General features: G+C 35.8%; 1 protein-coding gene across 3 annotated transcripts in view; it reads left to right on the plus strand.

The window, feature by feature from the left end:
• Positions 1-19,651, plus strand: part of AKAP6 (A-kinase anchoring protein 6) — a 271,062-nt gene that overhangs the window by 198,671 nt on the left and 52,740 nt on the right. The gene's annotated exons all lie outside the window — the stretch shown is intronic.

Consider the following 19,651-nt stretch of genomic DNA (forward strand, 5'->3'; position numbering starts at 1 on the left):
ACCATTGTCATGTCTGTGCAGTGCTCCAGTTTGAAACCCTGCTGTGATGCATCCAGAATTTGACAGACATTACACTGGAATTTGATCATCTCTGCTGTACCAATTGATTTTGCTTAGAAATGGGAGATGATGGATAAAGGATTTCTGTTAGAGATTTTCAGGTGGTAACTTTATAAAGATGAACATTTCACTTTTTGAATGAACTATTGAGACAGGCATACATGGTTTTTGCTGGCTATCATCAAGGAAGACTATGCCTCTGCTAGGGGAGAGGAAGAACAATAATTCCTGAGAACTCTTAGATTCTTACAGTGTGTGGAGAGATCAAATAACTACCATCAGATATGAGAAGTAGTTAATCCGATGAACTTTTAGGAAGTTCATGTGTATTGTTTTGTTTTGATTTTTTAACAAGTGTATCTAATTTAAAGTTAGGGTTCATTCTTCTCCAGCAAGTCAGTAGTCAAATCATACTGCAAGTATGGAAGACTTTTGCCTTTCTCCCCTTCCTCTCCCTCCCCCCCAAAAAAAATTAACAGAAAACCTTTTTTTCTTAAAAATATGTGGTAGTTGTTTATTGCTTTGACTTAGATGAAAGAAAAAATATTTAGAACTTCTACCTTTATTTAATTTTAATTTTAAATTATAATGTTTTTAGTGTTGTTTTTTTGTTTGCTGTTCTAGTAGAAAGTGTAAGGTGTTAATGCCAGATGCCAGAATCTGTAATGAATAATAGTTAAAATAAATAATAGATGAACGGGAGAAAGGATAAGAGCACTAAAGAAAACCGCCCCACTTCCACCTTTGCTTCTGTGTGCTGGGTCTTTCTGCCCACTTCTCCTTATAACATTAATGGCTACATAGTCTCTGTGTAGTTAGTTTCCTGGATAAGCAGAGAGTGAAATTTACAGGGTGCCTACTGAGATTAGAAGGACTTGGAAGATATGTACTTTATTCAGTTTTATTAAACATACAGAATGGTGGTTTTGTAAATATGGCCAAACAACAGTTCCTCATTAATCCACATGTTCCCGCTGCAGATCAGTAACTCATTTAGTGTGATCAGAGGATTAGACACAAGGCAGCAGGAGTCATTGCACATGAAAACTATTGGCCTGGGCCCCCTATACCCACCAAGTCTTAAGAGTCTTAAGTATTAAATAAGGAGCCAGTTACAGTCTAGGCCTTTCCTCCTATTTCCCTAATATAGCATATGAGATCTAAGACAACAGTCACCTTAGACAGGAAGGTACTATCTATGAATATCAAGATAAAACACAATTAAACACAGCTTGTAGTGACTCTGGGCACCCAGAAAAGTGGTACTCCAGACAAAAAGAGCTCTGCTTTGAGGAAACAGAAACAGCATTGATCAGAATGGCACAAATGAATATTAAGTAAACATAAAACTATAGAAAGGTTTTCTTAACTAATAGCAGAAACAGAAAATGGAATATGGTATGGTGCTGGGATCTAGAGCACCCATGTGTAACTGGACACGTAAAACATTTCTTAATTGGATCTCTTCCCCAGCATCATCCAGGAGGAAAGATTTAAAAATCAAGCAAGTTTAATGTATGCTTCCAAGTAGTGCCCCAAGTACCCAGACGAGTGCCAAAAGACAAACAGAAGAACATACACATAGATTTAAGTCAAAAGAACAGGTTCAGATCAGCTGAAAAGACACGTTTTCGTGCAACATATGCAGTGTAGCAGGCAACGTATGAAGTATAAAGAAAGAATGTTCTTAAAGAAAGAACATGTAGGCAGATTAAATATTGCAGATACCTTTGTAGTTAAATATATCATGGCTGAAACCATTAAGAATTTAAGGTTTTAATGAAGATATTTGTAATGAAACTTAAGCTGATCTGAAGATTCTTAGCGTTCTGGCAATGCTGAAGGCTGCCAGGCATTCAGTTGCTATATTTGCAACGATGCTATTAGATCAATGACTTATTTGATACCAGCTGGATTGTGGAGCCAGCTGCATTGCAACACTGATAAGGATCAAAATTAGACTGGAGAGATGCAACCAAGCACTGCAGATGTGCAATTAAATCATGATGAGGCCAGTTGATAAATGTAGTCAGTCAATAAAGAACCCCTGAAATGAGAGGACATCATCACTTAAAGTTTACAGTAATTGTTTTATAAGAATTCTGCACACCAGTAGCCACATGTCTTTACAAACTCTGGTTTCAATTGCAAAGCAGTATCCAAAAGAAACGGGACAGTTGCTGTTTCCTTTCCAGCATTCTAGATGAACACAACATGTTTGAAGAAGAATAGAACCTAGATGTTAAGCTGAAATTAGCATGAAACACCACAGAACTCTCTAGAATTCATAAGAACTGAATTCTTTTAGTCCAATGAAACTTCTGAAAAAGGCTAAGTGGCAAAGTAGAGACCATGTAGCCACAGGAATGAAGGCAGAGTAGATAAATAATCAGACATTTAGTGGTCAGACAGCATTGGCGTAACTTGATCCCCAAATCACTGAACAATGTACTGAAAGCCTGAGACATATTACTTTTTTTCTTTGTTTTTTTTTGTGTTTTTTTTTTCTCCCAAGGCAAAGCTGTTCACATGATGTCACAAACAAGCTTTGGCTTATTGATCTGAATGAACAGTATTGCCACTGTTTTGTTTCGCTGCATATTTTGCCAGATATCTGCAGGCTTTTGTAGTCTTTAGTCTCAGCCAACTCAGAGAGGAATTCTAGTAGACTAGGTGCTGAAGAAATTTCTGTTGTTCTAGTGGCTAGCTGGTGGCAATAAAGGGAAAACTTGGAAAAATCTCAGTCACCTGTGAATGACCCCTATTCATTTTTGAAGGAATTTGCTGCTAGCCCTGAGAAACCAGAACCCCCTCAGGAAACAGGGAGAACACTTGACAGGACTACTCAACCTTTCACAAAGATGAGTAACCATTTTTGCCACAGTCAATACAGAATGGTTCAGAACAGTTAAAGGACAAAGAGCAAATAAAAGGGGAAAAATATCTAACCCCCTAAACTGGAAATATGATATCATCTTTTAAATAATGCAAGTATTTCAAGAGACTAAGCTGCGATACTCTTCTTTAGAGAAGTGAGATATCCCTTTTACAGACCTACAAAATTTTACAAAAATCTCCAAATGATCTAGAGCTTTCTTAGTAGCTCCTCTATTGCTGTTCCTCACACCACAGCACAAATAGTGAATGAGTGTCGGGATAGTAGTGCTCCTTCCAACACAGATCCTCAAATGCAGATCAGGTTTCAGTGACAACCAGAAGCTGGATTACAGCAGTGAAAGCTATTTTATGTGACCCAGTTCTTATTTTATTGTTGTCTTAATTTAGGTGTGGGAGAAGCACTGTAGATGATAGAATTCTCTTTCCTTCATTTTTCTTTAGACCTTAAAATGGTAGGTTCAGTGAGACTACACCTGAGATTCACTTTATATATATTCAGATAATACTGCAAGGAATACAAACTCCTGGATCACAGTAGGAGATAGAATATTGAGGAAAATATTGTGCATCAGCTGATCAGTGGTATCTTACTTCTGCAAACCAAAGGTTTTTAGCTCTATTAGTGAAACAATGAATTTATGTCTCACCCAGTAGCAACAGCACAACTTGCTCCCTTCGTGTGCACAAGGCACTCTAATTGAGGCAGTGTACTATGTATTCAATGATGTGCGGTGTCTCACCTCTAAGACACAACCTGCTGCCTCCAGCTGCACATGAGTCCACACTCCCTTTTTTTTTTTTTCGTATCAAATGGTGGGCATATTTCTACTAATTAATGAACAGCACCGAGTCCTCCATAAAAGCACATCAGCATGGTACATTACTTGGTACAGATGCAAAGCAAAGAGGATACAGTTTGTTTAAGGACAAATATCTGTGTTTAGTTCAATTGAATGTAACATACATATCTATAGACATGTATTTTGTCTAACACCACAAATACTGAATAAGTGAGCTTAGCTATTCCTGGCACATTTCAAAGTTATGGAATTAAAATGTTAAACAATAAGATATGTATTTCATGGCAAATGTTTCTGTTTGGCTCACATTAATTAAAATACAACTCCCGTTCGAAGAAAGATTAAAAGGAAGATAGAATATTGCTAGTCAACAGCAACAGGCAACAAGAAACAGAATTAGGTGAACTAGCTTTTTGCATCTTTAAAAACAGTGTGTCCCATAATCTGTTTCTTAACTGGATGGCAAGGTATTCTTCCTTGGGGGACGAGCCATTTGTAAAAACGATGCTCTGCATGGCCATGATGCACCAGCAGCTAGGAAATTCTGACCTTAGTGCCGAGGCATGTTCAAGTGGCAGCTAAAATGTTCTGGTTCATCTCGGCACGTTTAAGCAGCGAGAAAGTATGTTTTCTGCACTTTACCCAGGTGAATTCATGCTGGAAAATGAATCTTCTACATGCTTCATTCCCTTCAAACTAGTCTCTAGTTTATTGTATTATTATCATAACTTGCATATTATATAAGGCCATTATGCTCATAGGTGCCTTTGTATGTTCAGAACATTTCTGCACTGTCTGGATAACTCCCAACATGTAGAGGTACAGCAATGGCAGATCTTCTAATGTTTTAGATATTTGGTGTACCTTTTCTTTTAATTCTTTGTGTAGCTATATAGTCTAGCTTAACGACTTAATCTGTCAGGTCCAGAATTTGCTATCCTAGTGGTATAGATTTTAATATCAGCAGATTCTAATGAAGTAAATCTCCAAACCATGTAGTCTCCCATTTTCTGATCCTTAGTTGTCAGATCATTCAACAGCTGAGGATCTTTCCAAAGTCTTGACCCTAACTCATCTGTTCAGGTGTCTCACCTACTTGTCAGTAGCCAGCAGTTGCCTTACATTTCATATCAACTTCTTTTGTAGGTCTGAACATACAGTATCAACAATAGTTTGCACTTATGCCTGTTTTTCATTGTTTTGTATGGACATTAAGCTATTTTGACCCAGATCTGTGTGCACAGTCATCTCAGTTCCTGTGTCCTTTAAAGCAATGGGCTGGGCAACATGTATTTGTGTACCCTATGATTAAGCTTCCCAGAGAAGCTCCTGGAAAACACCTGTGGGTCTCATCTATGGAATTGACAGATAAAGTGGGATAGGCTGCTGTGGAACCTTATTCTATAAATTGATATGGGTAAAGCTTAGGAACTTAGCTGCTGTGAATCTTTAGCACACGAATCATTTGCCAACCAACCTTGGTGTCTTGTCTCATGCAATGACCACTCCCTGAAAATTTAAGATAAAACAAAGAAAAAAATCTCGTTTGTATATCCTTATTTTGTTTCCAGTATATTTAAATGGATGGGGTTTATGCACTCATTTCGTATCTATTTTTCCTTTGCGTGGTCTTCTAATTTTGTTTTAAATGGATAATTAGCTTCTTTGACCGCCAGGTGGCCTGCTACACTGTGTTGTTCAATGTATGCCCAGACTCTTGTCTTGGGAAGGGCATACAATAATATTTATTAAAAATTCTGTAGTTAGATAATGTTATTCTGTGACTGTAGGTGTGAAATTTGCAATTTTACCTTGGTCTTTTTTTTTTCTTTCTTTTTTTTTTTTTTTCTGGAATGTAAATGTATTGTAATGTAAATGTATTCATATTAGTGGGACTTTATCAGAACTATTTAAGGTTGCAAAATTAACAGACATATAGAATGTCCTTAAAGACTTTTACATGGCGTAAATATTCAAACCTTTTCTGAAGTATTTAATGGCCTTACCAATGGACAGTTAACTCCTTCCTCTGCCATTTCTTCCATGCTTTATTGAAGAGCAAGGAATTAAATTGATGCAATGGCAATTCTTCAAACATCAGAACCAAATGCCAATCACCAATGAGCTGGAAAAATTACCTTTAATAGGGTTAATGTAGTGCTAGTGTGGTCTCTTAATGTACAAAAGCTCTATAGCCTGTTCTGAAATACGTATTTGTTACTTTATTTAAATTTAAGTTCTGTAGCAATGTACTATTTGTGAACATAGTTTATGTAGTTGGTGTTAAGTCACATGACATAGCTGATATAGGTAGAGATTTGAAAAAGTAACCTAGTACTATTTGGGATATGGAGTATTCAACGAGGTAGACTTTTTTTTATTTTTGTCAATTATTATAAAATAATTGTTAACATGAGAAGCACAGGACTGAATAAAACTACTTTATTTCTGTCACTGAAGTTGCAATTCATTATTTTTCTGTCACCATAAAAGTCAGAGTCCATTATTTTTTCTGATATTCTCAATAGAACATATTCCTTACAAATATCTGAAAATTATAGCATACATAATGTTTTTTCCTCCTCAGCTTATTCTCATTCTTTTTCTTTAATTTTTCTATCATCATTTGGTATTTTAAAATTCCCTACAAATGCAGCATAGTATAACAAAGATCTATCAACTGGGCAGACAGCAGTTAAAACTGAAGACATTCAGATACATTAGTGTGAGCACATAGCTTGCCTTAATGGACACAGACCTTTTCAATTTGTATTTGAACTGCCATACAGCTATCATGACATGTCTGGTTACCAGAATAAGTTGACTACAAAAGCAGGACCGGAATGTCTTGAGAAAATGCCAGAAAAAGTTCATAAGGCTACTCTACCCTGTGTTTACTTCAACTGAAATACTTTCAAAATGTCCTGAATTTTCTTCATTCTACTTCATGACTGATTTTGTGTCCTGATATTTCCTATTGCTGTGCTCCTTTGAAAAAATTCCTTCTCAGATATATGCATGTATTTTCCAATTTTCAAGACATTTTCTTCATCTTCTTTACATAGAATTCAGACATTAGAGTAGGAATAATTTACCCATATCTGAATTGTAGTATCTAGATTGTAAGCATTCTGAGTGTTTGAATATCAACATGGCAGTCGCCAGTTTATTGGAATGTTTTGAACACAGAGATTAGGATTTCAGTTGGCAACATAAATCAACATGAAGGTATGTTTATTTGTTTTCTAAAATCCCCTTCTGCAATTTCATTGCAGTACCTTTACAGAACTATGTTTTTTTAATTACTGAAACTTTATATTAATATACAGATACGACCTTGTAGCATCTTATTACAAAGTACTAAACAGTAAGAGACAGATTCATCAGTCTGTCAAGACTACTTCATATTCAGCTTTACAATTTCTGGTGTGGATCTAGGATCTAGAACAGGCATGCATATGCAGTAGAAAATGCTCTCTTTGTGGATGGAAGTCTCATTGATATTGTCCAATTCATTTGCTACCATAGTTATTTTATCTTGTTTCACCTCTTCCTTTCCAGCATGAATAGAAGCAGAAAATAATCTTAGGTTCAACCAGAGGAGCCTAACAATTAAAAACTGAAATATGAATACAGGCAATACTGTCCACAAACTCAAATGAAATCCAACTCTTTTTGTTTGTTTGTTTGTTTGTTTGTTTGTTTTCAATTTGTATCAGGGCCAAGTTACAGAAAACTGGCTTTCTCACTGCACTATAGTGAAATAAACTGTAAGAATGTCCAAAGTATGTATGTTTGACTTCACCAGGCTCTGCAAAAATTGTCCTGATTCTCTATGTTGTGATTACACATTGTAATTCCAGAAAAACCAAACAGAAGTAACTCCAGATCAGTGCAAGTCATCTGGTTTCATATTTGATTCTTATCATGTCTACTAACATCACGCTTCCACAGACATTCAAGCTATTGGAAAATGTATGAGAAGATAAAACAGCTGGAAGTTAAAATTAAACAAATTCAAACTAGAAGCATACCATACAGCTTCTAACCACTAAAGAAGCTAATTATTTATCATTTTATCATGGAATGCTATGAATTTTCCATCATATGTATCTATAAATTCGGCCTGGATTCAGTATCAAAGGTTTTCTTTAGCCAAGAACATTGAGATCTAAATATAAGAAGGGAAGGTAAGACCATGGCGTATTTTATACAAGTAGTGAGGTTAGATCATGAACATTAGATCTGTGAATCAGCCCAAGTTTTTTTTCTTCAGAGAATATTTTGGCAGAATGCCATTAGAAATGAGAAGAAGCTTTCAGCTTTCATCATGCCAGAAAATAGCAAAGTTTACATTTAGCAACAGCATAAAGCCTTGAAAATAGACACCTGAAATCATGGAAATAGAAACTGAGGAAAAACATCTTTTTTTTTTTTTTTTCTTACAAGTTGTACAGTAGGCAAAATGAGTTCAGTGTCAGTACACTCTGTATTCTGTTAAAGGTAACTATTAGTTCCTAAATATCTAGTAGAAACAAAGATTTATTGAGTTTAGATCTGGTGTATTTTCTGCAGTCACTAAAATGTATCATAGGCATAATAATGTGGGGTGTTTTTTTTTTTTCAGTCTGGTGTGAAGTAAAATCTGTTAAGTAGTTTTGAGCTCAGCTGCACAAGAGGAGGTGTTGGGTGGAATGAAAGACATGTGCTCCCCCATCAGAGATCTCTAGCACTGGACACGTGATCTGTCTGTACCTCAGTTTCTCATTTTAAATTGCAAATAATATTTCTCCACTTCATTGAACTGTTGCAAGCCTGTAAAGAATTGGAGCAGAGGAATGGCAAGCTTGAGTGTATGTGAAAGGCTGCTGATGGATGTTCTGAAAGGGGCCAGGTATCTCTTTTAGGCACAGAAGCTGTTCAAGATAGAGACTGGCTTTTAACATGTCCTGGACTGTATGATTTCCAGTATTTCTGGATAGAGCTGCAGTTCATAGTAACAGTTAAAGGAATCTCCCTCCCTCCGATCGCAGAGCAGCAGAATGTATACTTTTGCTCCTGGTAGTTCCCATTTACGTTTCACAGACCTCTCAGTAGGTATGGGGCTTTCAAAGAGCAAGCCAGATACCATGTGCAGATAGAAAGAAGAAACATTGCTTTGATTTTTTTCCCCTTGCTATTACATGTGTGATAGTTTTCCCAGCGTTATTGCTTAGGTTATGTCTGCTTTAAATTTAATTAGAATATTTAAATGTTATTACATTCTGAAAGTCCATTTTTAGGAATGGATTCAGTCTTAATTTACTAATTTATTTAATTTACTAAGGGTCTGGGGCTTATCATATCTGTTAATTTTTAGAAAAAGTGTTCGTACCAGTATAGTTTCTTAAATATTATTCAGCAAAGATAGTGGTGCTGGAGAGTGTTCTAAGATTCAATTACATCTTGGAAGAGGTTTTCCCACCTTCAGAGTTGTCTGGCTCTTACTGAAAAAGCTGTTTGGGCACAGCATTGTGCTATCTAGATCAGTACTTGAGGAAGGGAGAAAGCGTCTGTGCTAGATATACATAGGTCCATGAGGTTGTTACCAGCTATTCTTAAGAATGTATGTTGTTAGTTCTTGCTTTTCGGCCATCTTCATATACTTGATTTGTTTAAGAGACTTCCTACCAATGGGAGAAAAAGTGATTGCTCTCATAGCATTTACTATCAAAGCTGTTAATGCTATAAAAAAAAGAAATATTTTCTTCCATGTTATAATAATTCAGTGACATTTGTGAGGTGTACAACTTCTTGCCAACTTTTCTAATTTAAAACATTATCTGTTTGAGGAAAACATATGTTAGAAATTTTTAATTCAGTGATAGGAAAGGCACTAATGAAATATGCATGTATGAATTTTGTATCACATAAGTTTCCTCTTTCTTGAAATGTGATTAAAAGCCAAACATCTGGATTATGTTTAAAAAGCTTGAATCTCCAGTTTTCGGAGAGATTCAATCTATTTTGACACTGTACACTTATCCTTAACATTTTCAGCATGCTGTTAACATTACTTGCTATTGTAGAAAAATAAGTTCAGGTTTAAACAAAGTTGGACTTTTCCAAATGCTAAAAATATTTTTGAAATAGCTGTTTCTGCAGCATTCACACAGGCATGGTTTAAGCTGTGTCAGCATTTCCATTATAAATTTGCTCTTGAAAACAGTTTATGTTGATCATAAAAATAGTTTCTCAACTTGAAAGAATTTTTTTATTTTATCACAGAATAATATTAAAAATGGGAGATTGACTTCTCAGTTTTAAAAATTCAGGGTAACATGGGATTTGTCTGCTGTTAACACAGATAGTGGCACAGCGATAATAACTTTCTCCTTTTGTTTTAATAACTCTAATTTGTACTAGAGAAGTGAGTAGCTATTAGTTGTTATGTCTCTTGAAGTGCTCAGAATGTCTGTCTGGAGATGATAAAATGGGGCTAACTATACAACTTTATTTTTAGCATGTTTTAATAATTGTTTTGATGCATTCCATTGTAATGTCATTGCTGTAAGAGAAACTAGAGCGATAGCCAATGTTTTAGGTAGTCAGTGTAGATGTTTTAGCACTCCTAGTGGACCTGCTGAGTGTGCTGACATTGACATAACTCAAGGGAAATTGTAAGGAACAAATCAAATAGCAAATTATAAAAACTATTAGCTTTCACTTTACTTAATATAGTACAGAATATGAATTTAAAATAAGAATGTCATTTTTCATTATAACTTTGGGGCAAATTAAGAAATCTGCTGTCAACACCAGACTGCACCTTTCCAAGCAGCACCTTACTTGGGCTCTCAAACAGGTGTAAATTCTGTTGTGTAGAAAAAAGTTCAAATATGATAAAGATCATGTTACGCTACATACTACAGGTGTTGTGAACTCAGATCTGCATATTCTGAGGTTAGAGTCCAAGTCAGCTACACAGAATCTGTCCATCCTTGGCATGAGTTCACTCACCAGCCTGCACAGATTGCACAGTTATTGCCAAAGGCGAGGGATGATTTTCTTTTCTTACAGTTGACAAGGTCTAGTAACATGGGTTGCTAAAGAAAGTGTGCCTTAAATGGTGGGATGAGAGAGCCATCTGGATCCCAGAGCTCCTCTGTGGATTCTCCTGCTCTTTGGTAGAGACTTTTAGTTCTGCCTGTGTCGGTTTAGATTTCCATTTGGCTCTTTTTGCAGTTGACAGCTTCTTCTCCTGTGTAACAGTACAACAAATAGGTAAGAAGAAGGATCCAGAGATATTCTATCCTCAAACATATCCCAGTAGGTACTGCTAGAAGACAGGATAATTTATTTGTCGATTTTCAGTTGGACTTCACTCACGGGAGGTTATTACTGCCTGCCATTAGCATTCTGGCTGAGTAACGATGGAGTAAGGACTTCAGAAGAGCCAGCCTGAGAAAGATAAATGTGCAGGAACATCCATTTCAAAATAAAACACAGCCTGTAACACGCAGCCTGACAATGGGCTGTGCATTTGGAATTAATTCCTTCTGTAGAGGAGTTCCAACTTTATGTTTCATGCATATTGCACAAGTAGGCGCAGCTTAGCAGAGAGGAGGATAAGATGTGAATTTCAGGTTATAAATTAGTTTCTTTGATTATCTTCAAAAAATCTCCATAATCTTACATTGTTGTGTATTATTTTGTAAAAATGTAAAAGTAAAAATGTAACCGTATGACATTTGATACATTCTGGGTCGGCATTTCAGAATATCAGGCCAGAGAGAGGTGTATCTCCACCTGTGTATTTCCAGGTCATACAGTCTCCCTGTCATCAAATACATTTTCTGACCAGTAATGGACTAACTACTGCCTTCCCCAGTGTTTTGGAATCCCCTTAATCTACACTTTTCCTCAGTAAATAAAAATACTTGAGCAGTAATCCAAAGATACAGTAATTATTAGTTCCTAAAGAGCACTATTTTTCAATTTTTTTTAAAATCAGTTATTCTTCAGACACTAAACAAATGTAAATTATGCTAAATCCAAATTTGATATTTTAAGCATATCTGTAAGTTGCATATATATTAGTCTGTGCCAAAAGTTGCACCTTCGATGCTAGTTGTGAAAAATACCTTGTCGTATTAGTCAAAGCAACATGGGATAAATCTCAGAAATTCCTTAGGATATCAGACAAATATACCAGGTAAAGGATAGCTTATGGGATCATAGATTGTTATGATGTGAAATACACCTGAACTGCACTGCAACCTCTATTGTGGGACCATGTTCTGTTACCATCTGCCAGGGTTTGTCTTTTACTTGTAGATCTAGTGGAATCTCATGCAGCTGATATTTAATTGTCCTTGCAAATTGGATGTGTTGTATTTTGTATGTTCTTAGTGATTTGATTATACTTAAAAACAGGTTAATGGTGTTGTAAATAACTGGTATTGCAAAGGATTGAATTTCAACACAAGTTGTTGCTCAATTAAAATCTCCACATATCTAGTGAATTAGCCAGTTCTTGGCTGCTGTGCTAGGGTGAACGTCTTCCTACTTAACTGAGGATTGAGCAGGATGGGCAAAAGTGCGCAATAAAGCCAAATCAAGACTTAATATCCCCACTCAAATTTTTGTTCTTTGTATCATGTAGTAAGCTTCCAGAGCAAGCTCAGGGATATGGATTAAAGAAAAATAATAAGCATTTAAAGAAAATTCCCTTATATTTAGAGTAACAAAGCTGAAAAAGAAGCCCTTAAAACTTCTTACTGAATTACTGCCATCAGCCAGTAGATCCATGAGGCTTGTTCAGCTAAAAGCCACAACAGACTTTGTAATGCAATGATGTAATCTTGGCTTTGTGTCATTTATATTCAACCTAAAAAAAAACAATTTTCCTGAATAGACAGCCTGACAACAATATTGTTCAGTGTTGGTTTTTATTTGGATTGTTTCCAAATGATTCATGTGCCTCCACAGTAACACCATGCCAGCTTAAGTTTTTACTCTGAATTCCAAAGTTTCCTCCTTTTCTTGTATTTTATTTTGCTTTTAAAGCCCCAGTTATGTTTGCGAAACTAACCAGCTTGGCCACGAAATTAGGATGTATCTTGCAGAGTGCATTCATTTTACTTTTTGCATATTTTTCCTGAGGTCATGTCAAGGTTAGTTTGAATTCCATCCTACATTAAGACTTCTTTCACAGCTATTTAGCTCTGCAGCCTACTCCCCGCTGGGGTCTGCCCCTTGGGCACGTCAAAGCTTCAGACCTGACAAATCACACACAGATGAAGCTGTACAGTTTTTTAAACAGTTTCATCACTAACGTGCTTTTATTTTTTTTCCTTTACACAATACCTTTTTTTTTTTTTTTTTGCTGGAGTTTATTCTCTGAATTGCAATATCCAAAAGACTGATTTCTGTATGGAAAATACACTGGTGCAGCCGAGCTGTGACGAGGAAATGGCGTTGTGCACTGCATGCCACTCAGCCCTCTGCAAACTGAAAGCGCTGTGGCTCCTTAATTAGCAACAAGCTATAGCTCCTTGGCTAATAACTGTAAGAGTATTGTTAGCATCTATTTGCACAGAAGAGCCTAAAACTATAAAGGCTGATAAATATTCAAAAATCATCATCCATATTGTGCACCCTTTCATGATACAGGGAAGCTGTGTGCTGCTGTTCACAAAAATGAACTTCTGTCATCCCAGGGATTACTCAGAGGAGTAATGTTCATCAGTGTCAGCAATGACTCTCTGCTTTAACAGCAATCCTTATGGGACTTAGGAAATTGAAAGTGGGTGTGTGTGTGTACATATATATGTGTATATATATATATATATATAATTAGCTTCACAACTAGATGCAGGGTTTTCACCACCTACATTCATGCACAGCCTCCCCCCCCCCAGTCTCCCACCCCATGTGTATCTCAGTGCACAGAATGTTTTGAAGTGCCTAATGCAGTTTGCAGGTGAAAAGAAGTTTTCTAAAATTCTTAACTGAGGACTGTTATCTGTATTTTAGCGTTCTGTGAAACTAATCGTGCAACACCATTTCCCATTTAATTGATGAAGTTAAAATGCTTGGCTGCTAATGAGTGTATTAGCAAACAATATACCCTTAACAAGCTTAAGCAGCTCAGGATTTTAAAAAGCAGATTACTGTCCTCCTCATTTTTATAAGACAAAATGCACTGCCTCCTACAAATTGCTTGATCAGCTGATGAAGTACTATAATTATAGTTGTATTGCAGTTTTGACAAAGCCACAATAACAGACCGTAGTTTAGTCCCCACTCCAGGCACACAACTCTTTGCATTACAAAACCCAGTTTTACTGGTCTAATTCTTACTGAGAACAAAAGGCACCTGGAGATGTTAACTATATATGAAAAGAAAACTTGGAATCTAGGAAATAATAATATCGAACCATGACTTTTCTTCTTGCAGCTAGTTCATTGGGAATGGTATCTAATGAAGAGTTGTCTAAAGGGTTGCTTGTTTGGAACTAATTAAAGACAGATATCCTAAATAGAAGAAGGATCATGGGAATTACATTAGTTGTCTGGAGACTTGTTATTCTTTTGGTACTCTGAGTAGATTGTGGAAGTTCTTAGGGATTCAAGAAATAAGGCGAGCTAATAAAAAGTTCTATTTTTCTGGTTATTGGCCAACTATTGTATTTTTGTTTGCAATAAGATTTGAGCCAACAGGCTAGAGGCTTGAATAAAACATTTAAACATTTGTGCATTAACACATTATGGTGAAAAGAGAGTCTTGTGCTTTCACTCAGTGCATTTCAGCCTTCAATTAATGTGAAAGCACTACAATGCCTATGCAACTTCTCTTGCCTTGTGGTGCACCATTTATCATTGCAGTTTTACATTGACCTTGACACCCACTTCATTAGAATAAAGATTGTCTACCATTTAGGTTACATTGTTCCTCTGCACAGAGACCCCATGCAAATTTCTGTTCAGATAGAAGAGCTGTGAGCCTGTCAGAGGTCATCTGCATTAAATGATTGCAGCTATTTTCCAACTGCTTCTTTTCATTCTACTCAATTCAGGCTAGGAGGATCAATCAAGCCCTCTGCCTGAAACAGTAGGACTGCTGGGAATATAACTGTTTTTGGTAGTAGTGGATATGCCCTAAACAGTATTAAATATTTAATATAAATTCATTAAAGGGCATACAAAGTCTTCAAAAAGATATTACATTTATAGTAAAATTTAAAGTGTTGAGATTACCTTCTTTAAGAAAAAGACAGAACAATGGGTACTGACTGCAAAATCTTTTAATGTAGGAAAAAATTAGTTCATGAAGTTACTTAATATATCTTTCAATGTGTTTATTCCTCCAGCTGCTAGGAAAAGGAATGTGCTGCAGAAATGTAATCCACATTTGTTACTTTCTGAAACAAAAATATGAGGGTTTTAGACAAAAGTGCTAAGATTTGTCTTGTTTTACAGGCATGCACGCATACACACGCGCTCACTCATACAAATACATATTTTACCACTGTGCTTATTTGTAGGGGGGAAAAGCAAATGGAAATAAGTTAGCGCTCTCCTTCTTGAGTTTTCTGAGTGATATAATTGGAATTAAATTATTAATGGGAAATACTTAAAAAAGATTGTTTTATGATCTTCTATTAAAGAATTTGCAATTCATTTTAGTATTTGTAGTTTGATTTATATTAAAGATAATGCAATCTATGTCCAATTAACAATACATAGCCAATGTAATATGATTTTCAGATCATGCAAATGGAATAAACTAGGGGAGGAAAAACTGATTCTTAACCTCAGATGTAATTTGCTGTGTGAGTTCTGGCAATTTTAAATGACATTGCACTTTTTAATTTTTTCCAGAGGCTCAGCAACAAATTTATCCCAATCAGGAAAGCCTATTATTAATTTACAAGGACAATTGTAGGAGTCTCTATAATTTCCCTGTGCAATTATTTACCATAAATTGCTAATAGTAAAATACATGAAGTTTGCAAGAAACAGCAACTGCTATTTATCTAGGCAGAGCATTCAGCTGAGATCTTGAATGTTGTCCAGAGGTTCTAGTACTATTGACAACATAAGAAATATAACCAAGCTTCTGGACGGTTTCTAAAATGTTTCATACTGATAGTACCAAAAAGGTAGAAGCATTAAGAGCTATTGTGAAGGGAAGGCTGGCCTCTAGCAGATTCCTTCACTTTGCTTGTATACAGCTGAGCTTTGGACCCTGGACTTTGGAATAAAAAGACTCTTTGTTCTTCACTGAATGGCATTAGGCATGGGCTTCCTAAGGGGCCACCATGAAGTCTAGCATGAAGAGTGCAAACATTATCCAGAAAGCAAAGTGAGAATGTGTGTGAAGAGATGATGGACAAATATTGCTATATGTGCATGGCTGTATGTTTACATATATTTATATTGCGTATTTGGTGAATTTACCTGCAAAGTATTTGCTTTATGTATATAGCATGTTTTGTGACTATGTGTCACCACTGAATGTATGCATATATAACCCCTGACTGTGCATGTGTATGTATTTGTGTCTGCCTCAACCAAATCATTCCAAAAGGCTAGGTTTTAAAATTTAAAGACGTAATCCAGGTAAAAATTAAACTGGAAGTCACTGAGTCGCGATCTCAGTTGTCTGTGGTGCAGTACCGTTTGATTGAAGGCACTTTTTTAGTACGTGAATGATGGAATGCAGAACATCTACAAATAGCACACCCTTATTCCAATAATGGAGAAAGTTCACTGGCTTAATTCTTCTGTACTTCGTAGCCATAGCTCCACTGTGTGTTCAGTATGTCTAGTCTCTTTTCACTATAACCAACAGAAGCACCATACAAAAGTCTTACAATGGATGTCTTAATCTCTCTGTGTGCTTTTAGAGCATTATTTTGAATTCCATCATGCAGGCTTTTTTTTTTTTCCTTTCCTCTTCTGAAGTTTTATTACAACAACAGAATTCCCAGGGAGCTTTAGGGGCAAGGTTTGCATAATATTGCCCTAAAGTTTTGCTTGAGAAGTGGAATCTGCACCCTCATCCTGATCATCTTTTTGTGATGTTTCTCTTTCTGAAAGATGCGGTGTGCAGTCTTACAGAGTTGTTAACTGTGTACAGATTTTTTTATTGCTTACCAGACAGTGCTCATCTACGAACCTTTCATGATGATTTCTTTCTCTGACCTCTCAGTGACTAGGCATCTTGTTCCTTAACACTGAAGGAGGCTGAAAAATGCTTGAGTTGCTCAATGTGTGCCTTCTATACCAGTTTCAAAATGGCTTATTCTTCTGGTTTCCATGGTGACAATTAACACTGTTACAAGGCATTGTTCCAGTCTCCATTTGGGCAGAATTTTCGGGTGTGATTTTTCAAACAAAAATGTTTTATATAATTTTTTTTAAAGAAAAGAAAAAAAGCATCATTTAATTAAAGTGTCAAAAAACATGTCTCAATCAAGCCTGCCTAGGTTTTGTAAAACATTTTTATCAAAGGAAATTTAACTTGCTTTGTTTTGGAATTCAACTTCTCATGCTTTAAATATTTTGCCAAACTTATTCATAAATAAATGTTACTGCTTTTTGCTAAACTCCGCTGTTTTTTTTTTTTTTGAGAAATACTAATCATATTGAGAGAGAGAGAAAAAAAAGCCCAAATGCTTTAAGTTACATAGCAGTGTTTTGAATTTCTTTTGAGTGGCTTCAGGAGCACAAAGCCAGCCATGCATGCGTGCAGCTAATCATGCTGTAAATATTTTGCAGGTTTATTTCATTATATTTTTTCCCAACTTTTTAACATGAAAAGTGTCCTGAGAAATTAAATATTATTTATTTATTATTGTGTCAGTAAAAAAAAAAACAAAAACAAAAACTGGAACTTTTACTTCCTTAATCTTATTTTTGCCTATTAAACAGTAATTTATATCATAGCATCTATGGACTGTCACAGTGGAGCAGCCTTTGCTCACTTAAAGCTGAGGAAAGAATGAATCTGAAGATTAAATTATCTTCTACCGCAGGATTAAGAAGTCCTACCAGACTAGGTTGTGCTGCACTGATAGAGCTGCTAGCTAATTTTTTCCATGCAACTGCTTAGAGTGTAGGTGTTTAATGGATTAAAAAATAGCATTAGCAATAGCATGCAGTGCTCTCAGTTCTTAAACTATACCTCCTAACATTAAGCTCTTCCCTTAACGTAAAATACGTACTGCATGTTAAATATCCAGAAATGAAACAATACTGACTCTCAGTCACATACCGATATACCTAATAATGAACTGAATATTTTCATCTTTTACAGTTATAGTATAATGCATTTTCTGTCAATCAGCGCTTGTCATCATGCTTGTTTATACAGTAGGTTACATGGTGACAAAGTCAGAGATTGTATATAAAATCTATCTGATTTATTTTTTAATGTAATAACCCTTTAATAACATCATCACTCTATTTGGATTATGCTCCACTGCATTATTTCATCTGGCCCAAAATTAAATGAAACATCTTACATTTCTGGTTAACAAAACACTGTAGTTACAAAACATTCACTGTATTTTTTTTTTCATTGGTCCTATGCCATTCCAGGACCACTACCAACCACAGTCTACCCTGTAGCAGCCTGTAACAGGTGATAGGCATTAGCCAGCTATGCCTGCACCAGCCTCACACAGCTAGAGGACTCTCTCAGTCTATTAATTCACTTGACAAAAGAAAGGGAGTAGCATGAACTGGATTTCAGTGCCTAGCAAATTGGACTCTGGATTCCCCTTGATATTACATGTACTCATAGAAATAATTATGCAAATCCTTTTCAGCTATATCATTTTTAAATAGAAATCAGATTGCATGAAGAAGATCGTAATCGCCTCCAGTAACCATTCTAGCTGAAAAGGCAAAGCTGTGGGACCAAGAGAAGTACTTGTTGAACATTTCAGTCCAATAGAATGGTGGTGTCCCTTTGAGAATTCAGTTTTCCAGTGCCAAATCTGGTCGATGCCTAATATTTACAGGTCTGAAACTGTAGTCACAGTGCACTCTGTATCACAAGGCAAATTCTTTACAAACAATTCCTTGTTTTTTACTATGCATATTCATGTAATTTTGGATACACAGACACCTGATCAGTGTTCATTAATAATGAGAAATGGTTTAAATCACCTCATTTAAAACATTTGCTCTGTGATCCACAAATGACTAATATTTGCTGAAGTTTACATAATACAAATGATGTGCATGTGTTGTGCAAATGAAAGATTAAAATATGAAACTAACAATATGCAAACATATGCATGGAAATGCTGAGGACCTGTTAGCTGAAACAGTGATTTCACACCTTTATTATTTTCTTTAAGCTGTCTCCAATTGTATTTTTGCTTTGTTTTCCTACAGAACATCTCCCTGGATCTGGAAAAGGCATCCACGTTTTAAACATTCCTTATTCACATTTAATTTTATATGCCCAGTTACTAGCATTTGCAGTGTGAGCTGCTGTACCAGTTTTCATGGCTGAAAATAAAGCAAAGAAGCTTAATGTTTAGGATGTGATTTGGTAATAACTCTGCATAATTTATGAATGTCTCGTAAACTCCTTTGCAAGAATACATGTTGAATTCTCCTTTACCACTAAAAGGTGTGATTTTGACTACTCCTGTTTCTATGAGTAGTTTGTATGTAAGACAGAGAGTGAATTAGCTTACCAATAGGTACAGCATGTATATGAGTATATGCCTGTTTAAATTTTGGTGTTTTTTTAATGTACTGTACCAGCTACTAATTGATCAGTATACTAGCTGTCACACTGAACACTTAACTCAGGTTTTCAGAGAATAAAGTTTTTTTAAAGAGATGTATTTCCCTGTGCATCTCTGGATTAGAATACATTTTAATAG

Source organism: Phasianus colchicus, chromosome 5, assembly GCF_987193195.1.
Source record: "Phasianus colchicus chromosome 5, bPhaCol1.hap1.1, whole genome shotgun sequence".
NCBI classification, from domain to species: domain Eukaryota; kingdom Metazoa; phylum Chordata; class Aves; order Galliformes; family Phasianidae; genus Phasianus; species Phasianus colchicus.